Below are 16,031 nucleotides of genomic sequence, written 5' to 3'. Positions count from 1 at the left end.
CTCAGGGGTTTCATGGTTCCTGAAGGCTTTTGTTCCCACAGTCAGTTCTGGCTCAGAGTTTCTGCTTTAGTGGGGTTCTTGAACCTCTCCCTGTCTCTCTCCTTCAGCTATTCTGTTCTCTGCCATATGCTGTCTGAAAGGGGAACTCACTTTCTTTGGCTAAGTTCCACAAACCCATTCTTGTGATTCACTTGTGGTTAGCAAGGCATGGGGAGACAGGGGTAATTTACAGACAGAAAATCCCAACTTATTTAACATTGATCATTGGCCCTGTTCTTAAATGTCCTTCAGCCGCCTGCTTGCCACAGGAATTTCTCACTGGCCACTTTCTCCAACAGGTGCCAGCCTTGTGGCTCAGTACTTCTCCCTCTCCTCACCCAGTGGCTACACAACCCAGAGAATTGGGGGTGTGGCTCTGCAAAAGGTGTTCCCTGCTTTGTGAGTATGGAGAGTTTTAATCAATCAGTTTGAAGATCACCAACTTGCAGATTAATTGATCTGTCTGAAAATGCCGCTGTGGTCAAGGTGTTTCTCCTATTTCCCTTTCATAACAGCTCCCTTTCCTACTTTACAGAAGACAGGCATGCCTTTCCCCTCAGCCCAATTTTTTTTTTTCTGTTGCCCAGGCTGGAGAGCAGTGGCACAATCTCGACTCACTGCAACCTCTGCCTCCCGGGTTCAAACGATTCTCCTGCCTTAGCCTCCTGAGTAGCTGGGACTATAGGCGCGTGCCACCACACGTGGCTAATTTTTGTATTTTTAGTAGAGACGGGGTTTCACCATGTTGGCCAGGATGGTCTCGATCTCCTGACCTCATGATTCACCCACCTCGGCCTCCCAAAGTGTTGGGATTACAGGCATGAGCCATGGCGCCCGGCCCCCAGATTTTACCATAGAGTATTGCCCAGTAGTGTTAAAATCGTGGAACAGAGGGCTCATTTAAAATGATGGTGTGGGCTTAAGAAAGTGATGGGCTCCACTGAGTGGTTAGCGATTCCTTTTTAAGTCACGTGGTTTCCAATTCTTGGCTTACAACAAAATTGAAGAAGAACCTGATTGCATTGCAGCTGATAGATCATTTAAAAATAAGCTTTGAGAATACACAACTATGCAGTATTTGCGGAACAATACTTAGAGATAATTCAGCAATTGAATGAACCTGTAAAATGCCTTGCTTTCCATCTACTTTTTTTTTTTTTGAAGCAAGCAAAGAGTTTATTAATGGACAATAAAGTACACACCAGAAGAGGAGTGGGCTGGCCCAGCTGGAAACAGCCTTGAGAGTTACATGTTGCAGTTTTTATTATCATAGACTTAAAAAAAATTCCCACCTCTGTCTTAAGTGTCTTCCTTTGTCTAGTTTCCTGCTTCCTGGTAAATCTCTTCTTTTATCCCCACTGAGTTTCTGCCCAGGTCTGTGAGATGCTTCCTTACTGTCAGCTGATGTACATGTATGAGTTCCAGTGATCAATGAGTCTTAATGGCAGCATTGCTCATTACTACCACCCTAGAAAAATCATATAGCAGTCAAATCTGTACTTATTGTGCCTGCATATCTCTTAGGAATTGTCCTTTTGCCCTTTCCCCCTTTTTATCAGCATGTAGCTAGCTACATTCTGACAGTTTAACCACAGTAGGAGCTATTACTGGGTGTCTTAAGGGGTGTTTCAGGGTACACTTTCTTCATAGGTATTTCCGCTCCTCTCTGATCAAATTTAGCATACATCTTTTGGGTTGTCTTTGGAGCATGAGATTTTTCTCCGCCAGGGGGTCTTTTTGTTTCTGCTCACATCTAACTAACTGACTACTCTAAAATTCCCTCCTCAATAGATTGAGACTCTAAAAATCTTTGAGTCTAGGGGCACTGTGGGTCTTCTGTAACTACTTCCTGCTGACATGAGATAAAGAACTCATCACTGTCTCATTCTCTTGCTCTTTGTCAGAAAAAGATTTCCTCCATGTTCTCCCAGAAGGTTTAACTTGCAGTGTTCAAAGGAAATGTGTAGGGACATGGCTGTCCAGAAGGGAGGAAAATAGGTCGATATTCCCGTTGCAGGACCATTTGAAATCTGAGAGTTTCTGTATGATTCTACTGTGTGCAGTAAGGGTTGAGGACCAAGTAAAAGCTTTGCCACATTCTTCACATGTGCAGGGTTTTTGCCCAGAGTGAATTCTCTTATGTTTAGTAAGGTGTGAGGATCTACAAAAGGCCTTGACACATTCTTCACAGTTGTAGGGTTTCTCTCCAGCATGATATTCTTATGTTCAATAAGGTTTGAGGACCTATAAAAGGCCTTGCCACATTCTTCACATGTGTAGGGTTTTTCAACAGTATGAATTCTCTTATGTTTATTGAGGGATGAGGACTGAGTAAAGGCTTTGCCACATTCTTCACATTTGTAAAGTTTTTGTTCAAAATGAATGCTCCTGTGTATAATAAGGCTGGAGGATTGGTTAAAAGTTTTGCCACATTCTTGACATGTGTAGGGTTTCTCTCCAGTATGTATATTCTTATGTTCATTCAGGCTTCTGGACCGTCTAAAAGCTTTGCCACATTCTTTACATTTGTAGGGCTTCTCTCCAGTTCTTTACTGAAGAACAAAAATGCTTTATGAATGACTCCTAGCCAATAAAAACAATCTTATCTCTTCTCCCCAGATGGTGCAGTAAAGACCCCAAAATATCGAGAAGCTTTTCTGAAATATTACAAGTATGTGGAAGAAAGAGGAATAGAGTCCTAAAGTCCTCATTCTAGGGTTGTGGGACTGTAATTTGTGACTGCAGGTGTGAAGTGAGGCACATAGAGTGAAGATGTTAGCATCATGGTTTATTGTAACTTGTTAAAACAACCTGTTCAATATGCTCTTTCTTTTTTGATATTTCGCAGAATTTGTTTTTGAAAGAGGTTGATCAAGTTTGTCCCTGCTTAAAAGCTCTGATGGATCAATTAGTAAGGGGCTGTTTAAATAAATTATTAGGCTGAGTGCCGTGGCTCACATCTGTAATCCCAGCACTTTGGGAGGCCGAGGCGGGTGGATCAACTGAGGTCAGGAGTTCGAGACCAGCCTGGCCAACATGGTGAAACCTCATCTCTACTAAAAATACAAAAAAATTAGCCGGATGTGGTCGTGGGCACCTATAATCCCAGCTACATGGGAGGCCGAGGCAAGAGAATCGCTTGAACCTAGGAGGCGGAGGTTGCAGTGAGCCAAGACCACGCCATTGCACTCCAGCTTAGATAACAAGAAAGAAACTCTGTCTCAATAAAAAATTATTATACAGCTTTATTTTTGCCACTTTTATTTATGCCACCTTTAAAAAGAGTGAAGACGACCTGACTGCCTCTATATGTATGTAAAGATATAAAAGATATGTTGCTATGAATGCAAGTCTCAGAACAATATTTAAGGAAGAATCCTATTATTTGTGGGTGGTCCTCTTACTGTTAATATATAGGACATTTTTGAATCATTTATCCTTAGGATGTAGGGTTGGGAGTTGTAGGGGAGCTAAGAAAGGAAAAACTTTTATTTTTCTCTTTGAACCCTTCTGTACTGTTTTTTGTTTGTTTGTTTGTCTGTTGTGCGATATGCAAGTTACTTCTTTTTTTTTATTACACTTTAAGTTCTAGGGTACATGTGCACAACGTGCAGGTTTGTTACATATGTATACATGTACCATGTTAATGTGCTGCACCCATTAACTGGTCATTTACATTGGTTTCCCCTTCATCCATGTCCCTACAAAGGACATGAACTCATCCTTTTTTATGGCTGCATAGTATTCCATGGTGTATATGTGCCACATTTTCTTAATCCAGTCTATCATTGATGGCCATTTGGGTTGGTTCCCAGTCTTTGCTATTGTGAATAGTGCTGCAATAAACATACGTGTGCATGTGTCTTTATAGTAGCATGATTTATAATCCTTTGGGTATATACCCAGTAATGGGATGGCTGGGTCAAACGGTATTTCTAGTTCTAGATCCTGGAGGAATCACCACACTGTCTTCCACAATGGTTGAACTAGTTTACACTCCCACCAACAGTGTAAAAGTGTTCCTATTTCTCCACATCCTCTCCAGCACCTGCTGTTTCCTGACTTTTTAATGATCGCCATTCTAACTGGTGTGAGATGGTATCTCATTGTGGTTTTGATTTGCATTTCTCTGATGGCCACTGATGATCAGCATTTTTTCCTTTTTTTTTTTGCTGCATAAATGTCTTCTTTTGAGAAGTGTCTGTTCATATCCTTTGCCCACTTTTTGATGGGGCTGTTTGATTTTTTCTTGTAAATTTGTTTGAGTTCATTGTAGATTCTGGATATTAGCCCTTTGTCAGATGAGTAGATTGCAAAAATTTTCTCCCATTCTGTAGGTTGCCAGTTCACTCTGATGGTAGTTTCTTTTGTTGTGCAGAAGGTCTTTAGTTTAATTAGATCCCATTTGTCAATTTTGGCTTTTGTTGCCATTGCTTTTGGTGTTTTAGACATGAAGTCCTTGCCCATGCCTATGTCCTGAATGGTATTGCCTAGGTTTTCTTCTAGGGTTTTTATGGTGTTAGGTCTACCATTTAAGTCTTTAATCCATCTTGAATTAATTTTTGTATAAGGTGTAAGGAAGGGATCCAGTTTCAGCTTTCTACATATGGCTAGCCAGTTTTCCCAGCACCATTTATTAAATAGGGAATCGTTTCACCATTTCCTGTTTTTGTCACGTTTGTCAAAGATCAGATGGTTGTAGATATGTGGCATTATTTCTGAGGGCTCTGTTCTGTTCCATTGATCTATATCTCTGTTTTGGTACCAGTACCATGCTGTTTTGGTTACTGTAGCCTTGTGGTATAGTTTGAAGTCAGGTAGCGTGATGCCTCCAGCTTTGTTCTTTTGGCTTAGGATTGACTTGGCGATGTGGGCTCTTTTTTGGTTCCATATGAACTTGAAAGTAGTTTTTTCCAATTCTGTGAAGAAAGTCATTGGTAGCTTGATGGGGATGGCATTGAATCTATAAATTACCTTGGGCAGTATGGCCATTTTCACGATATTGATTCTTCCTATTCATGAGCGTGGAATGTTCTTCCATTTGTTTGTGTCCTCTTTTATTTCATTGAGCAATGATTTGTAGTTCTCCTTGAAGAGGTCCTTCACATCCCTTGTAAGTTGGATTCCTAGGTATTTTATTCTCTTTGAAGCAATTAGGAATGGGAGTTTGCTGATGATTTGGCTGTCTCTTTGTCTCTTATTGGTGTATAGGAATGCTTGTGATTTTTGCACATTGATTTTGTATCCTGAGACTTTGCTGAAGTTGCTTATCAGCTTAAGGAGATTTTCGGCTGAGACAATGGGGTTTTCTAAAGATACAATCATGTCATCTGCAAACAGGGACAATTTGGCTTCCTCTTTTCCTAATTGAATACCCTTTCTTTCCTTCTCCTGCCTGATTGCCCTGGCCAGAACTTCCAACGCTATGTTAAATAGGAGTGGCAAGAGAGGGCATCCCTGTCTTATGCCAGTTTTCAAAGGGAATGCTTCCAGTTTTTGCCCATTCTGTGTGATATTGGCTGTAGATTTGTCATAAATAGCTCTTATTATTTTGAGATATGTTCCATCAATACCTAATTTATTGAGAGTTTTTAGCATGAAGGACTGTTGAATTTTGTTGAAGGCCTTTTCTGCATCTATTGAGATAATCATGTGGTTTTTGTCATTGGTTCTGTTCATATGCTGGATTACATTTATTGATTTTCATATGTTGAACCAGCCTTGCATCCCACAGATGAAGCCTACTTGATCATGGTGGATAAGCTTTTTGATGTGCTGCTGAATTTGGTTTGCCAGTATTTTATTGAGGATTTTTGCATTGTTCATCAGGGATATTGGTCTAAAATTCTCTTTTTTTGTTGTTTCTCTGCCAGCCTTTGGTATCAGGATGATGCTGGCCTCATAAAATGAGTTAAGGAGGATTCCCTCTTTTTCTATTGATTGGAATAGTTTCAGAAGAAATGGTAGTAGCTCCTCTTTGTACCTCTGGTAGAATTCGGCTGTGAATCTATCTGGTCCTGGACTTTTTTTGGTTGGTAGGCTCTTAATTATTGCCTCAATTTCAGAGCCTGTTATTGGTCTATCCGGGGATTCAACTTCTTCCTGGTTTAGTCTTGGGAGGGTGTATGTGTCCAGGAATTTATCCATTTCTTCTAGATTTTCTAGTTCATTTGTATAGAGGTGTTTATAGTATTCTCTGATGGTAGTTTGTATTTCTGTGTGATCAGTGTTGTTATCATCTTTACCATTTTTTTATTGCCTCTATTTGATTCTTCTCTCTTTTCTTCTTTATTAATTTTGCTAGCAGTCTATTTAATTTGTTGATTTTTTCAAAAAACCACCTCCTGGATTCATTGATTTTTTTAAGGGTTTTTTGTGTCTCTATTTCCTTCAGTTCTGCTCTGATCTTAGTTATTTCTTGCCTTGTGTTAGCTTTTGAATTTGTTTGCTCTTGCTTCTCTAGTTCTTTTAATTGTGATGTTAGGGTGTTGATTTTAGATCTTTGCTGCTTTCTCTTGTGGGCATTTAGTGCTATAAATTTTCCTCTACACACTGCTTTAAATGTGTCCCAGCGATTCTGGTACACTGTGCCTTTTTTCTCATTGTTTCCAAAGAACATCTTTATTTCTGCCTTCATTTTGTTATTTACCCAGTAGTCATTCAGGAGCAGGTTTTTCAGTTTCCATGTAGTTGTGCAGTTTTTAGTGAGTTTCTTAATCCTGAGTTCTAATTTGATTGCACTGTGGTCTGAGAGACAGTTTGTTGTGATATCTGTTCTTTTACATTTGCTGAGGAGTGCTTTACATCCAACTATGTGGTCAATTTTGGAATAAGTGTGATGTGGTGCTGAGAAGAATGTATATTCTTTTGATTTGGGGTGGATAGTTCTGTAGATGTCTATCAGGTCCACTTGAGGCAGAGCTGAGTTCAAGTCCTGGATATCCTTGTTAACTTTCTGTCTCGTTGATCTGTCTAATGTTGAGAGTGGGGTATTAAAGTCTCCCATTATTATTGTGTGGGAGTCTAAGTCTCTAAGTCTCTTTGTAGGTCTCTAAGGACTTGCTTTATGAATCTGGGTGCTCCTGTATTGGGTGCATATATATTTAGGATGGTTAGCTGTTCTTGTTGAATTGATCCATTTACCATTGTGTAATGGCCTTCTTTGTCTCTTTTGATCTTTGTTGGTTTAAAGTCTGTTTTATCAGAGACTAGGATTCCAACCCCTGCTTTTTTTTGCTTTCCATTTGCTTGGTAGATCTTCCTCCCTCCCTTTATTTTGAGCCTAAGTGTGTCTCTGCATGTGAGATGGGTCTCCTGAATACAGCACACTAATGGATCTTGACTCTTTATCCAATTTGCCAGTCTGTGTCTTTTAATTGGGGCATTTAGCCCATTTACAATTAAGGTTAATATTGTTATGTGTGAATTTGATCCTGTCATTACGATGTTAGCTGGTTATTTTGCTTGTTAGTTGATGCAGTTTCTTCTAAGCATCAATGGTCTTTATAATTTGGCATGTTTTTGCAGTGGCTGGTACCAGTTGTTCCTTTCCATGTTTAGTGCTTCCTTCAGGAGCTCTTGTAAGGTAGGCCTAGTGGTGATAAAATCTCTCAGCATTTGCTGTCTGTAAAGGATTTTATTTCTCCTTCACTTATGAAGCTTAGGTTTGGTGGATATGAAATTCTGGGTTGAAAATTCTTTCCTTTAAGAATGTTAAAAATTGGCCCCCACTCTCTTCTGGCTTGTAGAGTTTCTGCCAAAAGATCCACTGTTAGTCTGATGGGCTACTCTTTGTGGGTAACGCGACCTTTCTCTCTGGCTGCCGTTAACATTTTTTCCTTCATTTCAACCTTGGTGCATCTGACAATTAAGTGTCTTGGGGTTGCTCTTCTGGAGGAGTATCTTTGTCATGTTCTCTGTATTTCTTGAATTTGAATGTTGGCCTGTCTTTCTAGGTCAGGGAAGTCCTGCTGGATAATATCCTGAAGAGTGTTTTTCCCAACTTGGTTCCGTTCTCCCCGTTACTTTCAGGTACACCAATGAAACGTAGATTTGGCCTTTTCACATAGTCCCATGTTTCTTGGAGGCTTTGTTCATTTCTTTTTACTCCTTTTTCTCTAACCTTGTCTTCTTGCTTATTTCATTAATTTGATCTTCAATCACTTATACCCTCTCTTCCACTTGATCAAATTGGCTACTGAAGCTTATGCATGTGTCATGTAGTTCTTGTGCCATGGTTTTCAGCTCCATCAGGTCATTTAAGGTCTTCTCTACACTGTTTATTCTAGTTAGGCATTCATCTAATCTTTTTTTGAAGGTTTTTAGCTTCCTTGCGATGGGTTTGAACATCCTCCTTTAGTTTAGAGAAGTTTGTTATTACCAATCTTCTGAAGCCTACTTCTGTCAACTCATCAAAGTCATTCTCTGTCCAGCTTTGCTCCTTTGCTGGCGAGGAGCTGCAATCCTTTAGAGGAGAAGAGGCACTCTGGTTTTTAGAATTTTCAGCATTTCTGCTCTGGTTTCTCCCCATCTTTGTGGTTTTATCTACCTTTGGTCTTTGATGATGGTGACCTACAGATGGGGTTTTGGTGTGGATGTCCTTCTTGTTGATGTTGATGCTATTCCATTCTGTTTGTTAGTTTTCCTTCTAACAGTCAGGTTCCTCAGCTGCAGGTCTGATGGAGTTTGCTGGACTCCAGACCCTGTTTGCCTGGATATCACCGGCGGAGGCTGCAGAACAGCAAATATTGCAGAATGGCAAATGTTGCTGCCTGATCCTTCCTCTGGAAGCTTCGTCTCAGAGGGACACTTGACTGTATGAGGTGTCAGTCGTCCCCTACTGGGAGGTGTCTCCCAGTTAAGCTACTTGGTGGTCAGGGACCCACCTGAAGAGGCAGTCTGTCTGTTCTCAGATTTCAAACTCCATGCTGGGAGAACCACTGCTCTCTTGAAACTTGTCAGACAGGGACATTTAAGTCTGCAGAAGTTTCTGCTGCCTTTTGTTCAGCTATGCCCTGCCCCCAGAGGTGGAGTCTACAGATGCAGGCAGGCCTCATTGAGCTGCACTGGGCTCCACCCAGTTCGAGCTTCCCGGCCGCTTTGTTTTCTAGTCAAGCCTCAGCAATGGCGGAGGCCCCTCCGCCAGCCTCGCTGCCACCTCGCAGTTCGATCTCAGACTGCTGTGCTAGCAGTGATCAAGGCTCTGTTGGCATGGGACCCACTGAGCCAGGCGCGGGATATAGTCTCGTGTGCCATTTGCTAAGACCGTTGGAAAAGCTCAGTATTAGGGCGGGAGTGTCTTGATTTTCCAGGTACCATCTGTCATGGCTTCCCTTGGCCAGGAAAGGGAATTCCCAAACCTCCTGCGCTTCCTGGGTGAGGTGATGCCCCGCCCTGCTTTGGCTTATACTCCATGGGCTGCGCCCACTGTCCAACCAGTCTCAATGAGATGAACCCGGTACCTCAGTTGGAAAAGCAGAAATCACCTGTCTTCTGCATCACTCATGCTGGGACTTGTAGACCAGAGCTGTTCCTATTCAGCCATCTTGGAAAGATCTCTTGCAAGCACTATGTGCAAGTTACTTCTAACAGGAAATAGAATCTAGTTAAAAAATAAATTCATCTTTTTAAAATTTTTATTTTATTTTTTAGAGACAGTGCCTTGCTCTTTCACCTAGGCTGGATGTATTCCAGTGGTGTGATCATAGCTCACTGTAGCCTCTACCTCCCAGGCTCAAGTGATCCTCCCACCTCAGCTCTCTAAGTAGGTGGGACTACAGGTATGTGCTACCACACCAGGCTAATTTTTAATTTTTTTTTTTAGTAGAGACAGGGTCTCACTATGTTTCCTATGATGGTCTCAAATGAACTCCTGAGCTCAAGCAATCTGCTCACCTCTGCCTCCCAAAGTGCTGGGATTATAGGTGTGAGCCACCATGCCTGGCCCAATAAATTCATCCTGAAAATAAAAAAAAATCTTGATTGATGATGGTGCATTTGGCTTTCTGCTTTCCTCTGCCTGGGCTTCTTTTTTCCATTTCCCCTCCCATGGAATGCAAGCTCATTCCTCAGTCATAGGTCAACTATTACTTCTTTTGTGACTGCTCTCTCACCTGCTGAAGAAGAATCAGTCACTTCTTTCCTTGCTCTCATGATACTTTGCAACTATTTCTATGATGGCCCTTTTCACATTACAGCTGACTTTTGAACAACATGCGTTTGAACTTCATGGGTTCACTTATATTCAGATTTTTTTCAGGAAAAGTTCCACTAAGTGTGCCTGTCTCTCCTGCCTGTACTTCCACCTCCTTTTCTTTGCTTGTCATTTTTTTTTTTTTTAGTTTGTTTGTTTAGAGGTAGGGGTATCTATCACCCAGGATGGAGCGTGGTGGTGCTATGAGAGCTCACTGCAGACTCAAACTCGTGGTCTCAAGCAATCCTCCCACTTCAGCCTCCTGAGTAGCTGGGATTATGTGTAGGAGCTACCACACCAGCTCCACCTCCTTTTCACCTCTTCCGCTTCTACCACCCCTGAGACAACAAAGACCAACCCCTCCTCTTCCTCTTCCTTCCTGCTCAAAGTGAAGACAGTGAGGATGAAGACCTTTATGATGATCCACTTCCATTTAATGAACATATTTTCTCTTCCTTCTGATTTTCTTGATAATATTTTCTTCTGTCTAGCTCAGTTTATTTTAGGAATACAGTATACAATCCTGGCTAACACGGTGAAACTCCGTTTCTACTAAAAATGCAAAAAATTAGCCAGGCATGGTGGTGGGCACCTGTAGTCCCAGCTACTCGGGAGGCTGAGGCAGGAGAATGGCATGAACCTGGGAGGTGGAACTTGGAGTGAGCCGAGATCCTGCCACTGCACTCCAGCTTGGGCAACAGAGCGAGACTCTGTCTCAAAAAAAAAAAAAGAATACAGTATACAATACATATAACATGCAAAATATGTGTTACTTGACTGTTTCTGTTGTCATTAAAGTTTTCAGTCAACAATAGTCTATTAGTAGTTAAGTTTTTGGGGAGTCAGTCATATGTGAATTTTTGACTTTAAATGGGGGTCAGTGCTCCTAACCTATGCATTGTTCCAGGGTCCACTGTATATGATAAAACTTTTTTTCTGTTTGCACCTAGTAAGACCCACATTGTTATATTTTTAATACTTAATAGTGTCTAGAACTTAGTCCTCAGAACATTCTAAAAGTATAGAATTCAATGTAATTTGGATGAGCCATGAGAATCCAAAATTTATTCAAGCATAGGAAATATCTGGGAATAGCCTTAACAAAAAATGTCCAGGATGAACTCATTTTTGTGGTGGAATGTTCCAGAACTCTCTTTGGTAAAGCAAGCAAGGACTATATTCTAGAACCTCATTTTTAACAGCAATCAGTGGCAGATACAATGCATATTTGAATCAAATAACCGAGTACTTATTTACATGTCTTTAATATTTTTATTTTGGAATAACTGTAGATTCACAAGAAATTGCAAAGTTAGTACAGAGAGGTCCCCTGTACCCTTTGCCTTTTTCCCCCTAGTGGTAAGATCCTACATGGCTATAGAACAATGTCAAAGTCAGGAAATTGAAATAGCAGAAGAGATTTTCATCAGTCATGTTGGCTACTACCTTCACTTTCTGGAGCGCCAGTGAGTGTCCTCACTACATAGGAGGTCCTGGGGAGGCTGTAAGGGGACAAGACAGGAAGGGAGGGGAGCACCATGACGATACACGGTCAGAGCAGCCACTGTTGTGCCTTGAATCATCTCAAGGCCCCTCATGACATCCTCCAGGATACAAGCCCTGATACATTTGGAGCCCCTAAAAAATTTGGTCTTGTATCCTGGAGGATGCGTCTAGCAGCTGTCATGTCCAAGAGGGAAAACAAATATCACACTTATTTCAGCTTCATCTAGACAGCAGAGAATCCTTGACTTTGAGGAAGCTGGAGTGGAAAGTGAGGGTTTGGGCAACTGATGCCATTTGTATTTTTTCCCTTGAGATATAATTCACATTGCATAGAATTCACCCTTTTAAAAACTATAGTTCAGTGCCTTTTAGTATAGTCTCAAAGTTGTACAATGATTACCACTGTCTAATCCCAGAATATTTTTATTATTCCAAAAAGAAAGCCCTTGCCCAGTAGCAGTCCGTTCTTAGTTCTTCGTCCCTCCAGCCCCTGGCGCATTTCAATCTCTATGGATTTGTTTATGCTGGGCATTGAAAACAAATAGGATCAAACACTATGTGATCTTTTGTGCCTGGCTTCTTTCACTTAGCACAGTGCTTTCAAGGCTCTTTCAAGTTGTAGCATTTTTCAGTATTTGATTTATTTCCATGACTGAAGAATATTCCACTGTATGTCTATACCAGAATTTGTTTATCCATGTAGGATCGTATATGGCTATAGAACAATGTCAAAGTCAGGAAACTGAAATAGCAGAAGAGATTTTCATCAGTCATGTTGGCTACTGCCTTCACTTCCTGGAGCGCCAGTGAGGTGGATGTGTCCATTTGATGGACTATTGGGTTGTTCCTACTTTTTGGCTATTAGGAATAATGCTGCTATGAACATCTGTGGGCAAGTTTTCTATTTTTAAAAGTGCATGCTCATGAGAGCTCATTTGATTTGAACTATGCAAATAGAGTAGTGAAGATTCATTTATGCTAGACTTTAAGTTTGTCTGGCTAGTCTAGGAGCCAGTGCATTTTGGGAGTAAGAAATAAAAGAACCTCGGTTTACTTTGTTATGTGTCAGGGATGGGAAGAGAAAATATCTATCTGCCTGTGTCTTCTACATATTTTCAAATTACCTTTAGAAATTTAGTTCAGTGATGTTATTGGCTGATTATGTCTTCATTGTCATGGACATTTCACAGTTTATTTCAGAAATGTCTCCTGATACATAAAGTCTTTTAGAATTTGACAACCTATTCAGTAGCTTGATGGTTCCCAAACTGAGTGCCAAGGTGCCCTCAAGAAGGTTACCACAAGAAAATCACAGGAGCATGGCAGGATATTTTATATTTTTGAGTTCAGGGCACTCAAAACTAGGTACTGTTAGACAAGGGTAGGTTACAGTTTCAACATTAGATAGTGATACATTCTGTTGAAGTAATATCTTTGGGAAGCTGGAATTTTGGCAGTGTCTCTGATGAAAAGCAAGTACTACATGAAAGTCAACGTGGAACATAGGCCGGGGCGCAGTGGCTCATGCCTGTAATTCCAGTACTTTGGGAGGTCGAGGTGGGCAGATCACTTGAGGTCAGGAGTTCGAGACCAGCCTGACCAACATGATGAAACCCTTCTACTAAAGATACAAAAATTAGCCAGGTGTGGTGGTGCATGCCTGTAATCCCAGCTGCTCGGGAGGCTGAGGCTGGAGAATCACTTGAACCCGGGAGGCGGAGGTTGCAGTGAGCCGAGATAGCACCATTTCACTCCAGACTGGGTGACAGAGCAAGACTCCACCTCAAAAAAAAAAAAAAAAAAAGGCCAGGCACAGTGGCTCACGCCTGCAATCCTAGCACTTTGGGAGGTGGAGGTGGGAGGATTGTGAGGTCAGGAGATCAAGACCATCCTGGCTAACACAGTGAAACCCCGTCTCTACTAAAAGTATAAAAAATGAGCCGGGCATAGTGGCAGGCACCTGTAGTCCCAGCTACTCAGGAGGCTGAGGCAGGAGAATGGCGTGAACCTGGAAGGCGGAACTTGCAGTGAGCCGAGATCGTGCCACTGCACTCCAGCCTGGGCGACAGAGGGAGACTCCGTCTCAAAAAAAGGAAAAAAAAAAGAAAAGAAAAAAAGAAACTCAATGTGGAACGGGAAGTGAGGGTGGCTGTGTCCGTTCTGATTCAAAGGTTTGAGAAGCTGTGCAGTGCCCAACTGAAATATATCCCCAAAATAAGCTTTGTTGGGATTTACATGTTATTTGAACCTAACTACTTAATAAATGGAACTTTTAGGTATTTCTTTTGACTCCAGGGGTGCCATGAGAAAATTGAGGACCGAAGGCTGCAATAAACCAAGAAGTTTCAGAACCTTTGCTCTAGTATCATGTTTTTACAATTTCTAATATTTGCCAATAAACTCTCATTATTTCTGTAACATATCCCACCCTTTCATGAGGCCATGCCCTTGCATGTGCCTCTTTAACTTGGAGATCCTCTTTCTTGCCATTACCTTTTTTCCTGGAAAATTTTATTCACCCTTCAAGACTCAACTCAAATATCCCCTCTTCCGGGAAGTCTTCTTGACCTCCCAGGCGTAATTGGTTGCTGAATCTTCAGTGTTTTCAGAATATCCAGTTCATTCTCCCACTCTAATGCTCCCCACATTGTGCTATAATTTACCTGGATTTCTCTACTTCTCCTATTAGAAATTCCACAAACAGCTAGGTGAAGTGGTTCATGCCTGTAATCCCAGGGCTTTGGGAGGCCAAGGCAAGAGGGAATATTGTTTGAGGCCAGGAATTTGAGACCAGCCTGGGCAACATGGTGAGACCCTGTCTCTACAAAACAACTAAATAAATAAATTAGCCAAATGTGATGATGCACACCTGTAGTCCTAGTTACTCAGGAGGTTAAGGCAGGAGGATCTCTTGAGCCCAGGAGTTCAAGCCTGTAGTGAGTTATGATCATGCCACTGCACCCCAGCCTTGGTGACAGAATAAGACTCTGTCTCAAAATGAAAAATTCCACAGCCACAGAAACCACATCTTAGCACTTTTGTGCTTTCAGCACAGGGCCTAGGGCTCTGGTATGGACTGAGTAGCTGAACGAATGAACTGAGTAATAATACAAGGAAGGTATCTATCAGGCTCCCTACCACCTCCCATTTGGGATTCACATTTTTCATTGGGAGCAATTTACTATGGTGATATTGGAAAAGTACTACTACAATCACAATCACAGTGCCAACAAAGCGTTCTAATCAATCAGACAGACCATTTGAATGCAAATTTTGACCATTTCAAAGGCAATTTCCTGACCACCTCAAAACACATGCCAGACGCAAAAGTTGTGCCAATCCAAGATCTCTATTTTAAATGACTGAGTTCACTGCAAGTTCAGTCTGAATTGGGCTTAAATGCAATGAAATTGATAACAGATGAAAACTCAACAGGTTGCAGAATAATTATATACTTGTTACGATGTCCTCACTAATTGGAACACTAACTCAATGACCCTTGGCTTCTGAACTGCTACTGGGGTAACTGGCTGATACATCTGTTTGGTATGAATCTGCATATTTGCTCATTTGCCAAAAATGTAAAGTGGAGCCCTGAATTAGTTTCAGTTCACTTAATCACTCCCAAGCCGAGGAATCAGCTGAATATATCATAATGCTTCCCCCTCCCTACATCACACCACATTTTATATGTAAGCGAACATTCAAAAAAGCCAACTTAAAAGCAGAGTGTCCAGAATGTTGATTCACAGAGATGCAGACAGCCTTTGGCTGAGCATGCATTCCTCTCATTTATCTAAATGGGAGCCAGGTGCTTGCACCAAAGAGGAGACTGACAAAAGGAAGCTTTTTGGGAGCTCTTGTTTTCAAGTGTAAGGCAACACTTGTATCTTCTTAAAGGAAGGCCCCTTTAACTGTATTTCACTCCCTTCAGCAATGTGTGTATTAATAGATAAGTGTTTGCTCCAGGGTTTCAAAAGTTGTCCTTCTAACAGAATTAAAGTTTAACCTTCATTAGTCCCAGTGGTATTATCTCTAAAATAACTTCAGTTGTAGTTCTTTAATGCCAAGTTCATTTTATTTTATCATGGTTCTTAAATTATAATAATCGTCTCATCCCTTAGATTCAGTATAATTTTGTATTTATATTGTACTTAGCAGACTCAGGTTATCATTAAATGTTCTACAAAAATAAAAATATGGGTTCAGTAGCTGTAACCAACCAGTAGAGATGAAATGTGTATGAAGAAAGGGCCTCACTTCCTCTTCAAAACACCAGTTTGAACAATGTCTT

The sequence above is a fragment of the Pan paniscus genome, chromosome 7, assembly GCF_029289425.2.
Source record: "Pan paniscus chromosome 7, NHGRI_mPanPan1-v2.0_pri, whole genome shotgun sequence".
NCBI lineage: Eukaryota > Metazoa > Chordata > Mammalia > Primates > Hominidae > Pan > Pan paniscus.
This window is presented reverse-complemented; position numbering follows the sequence as displayed.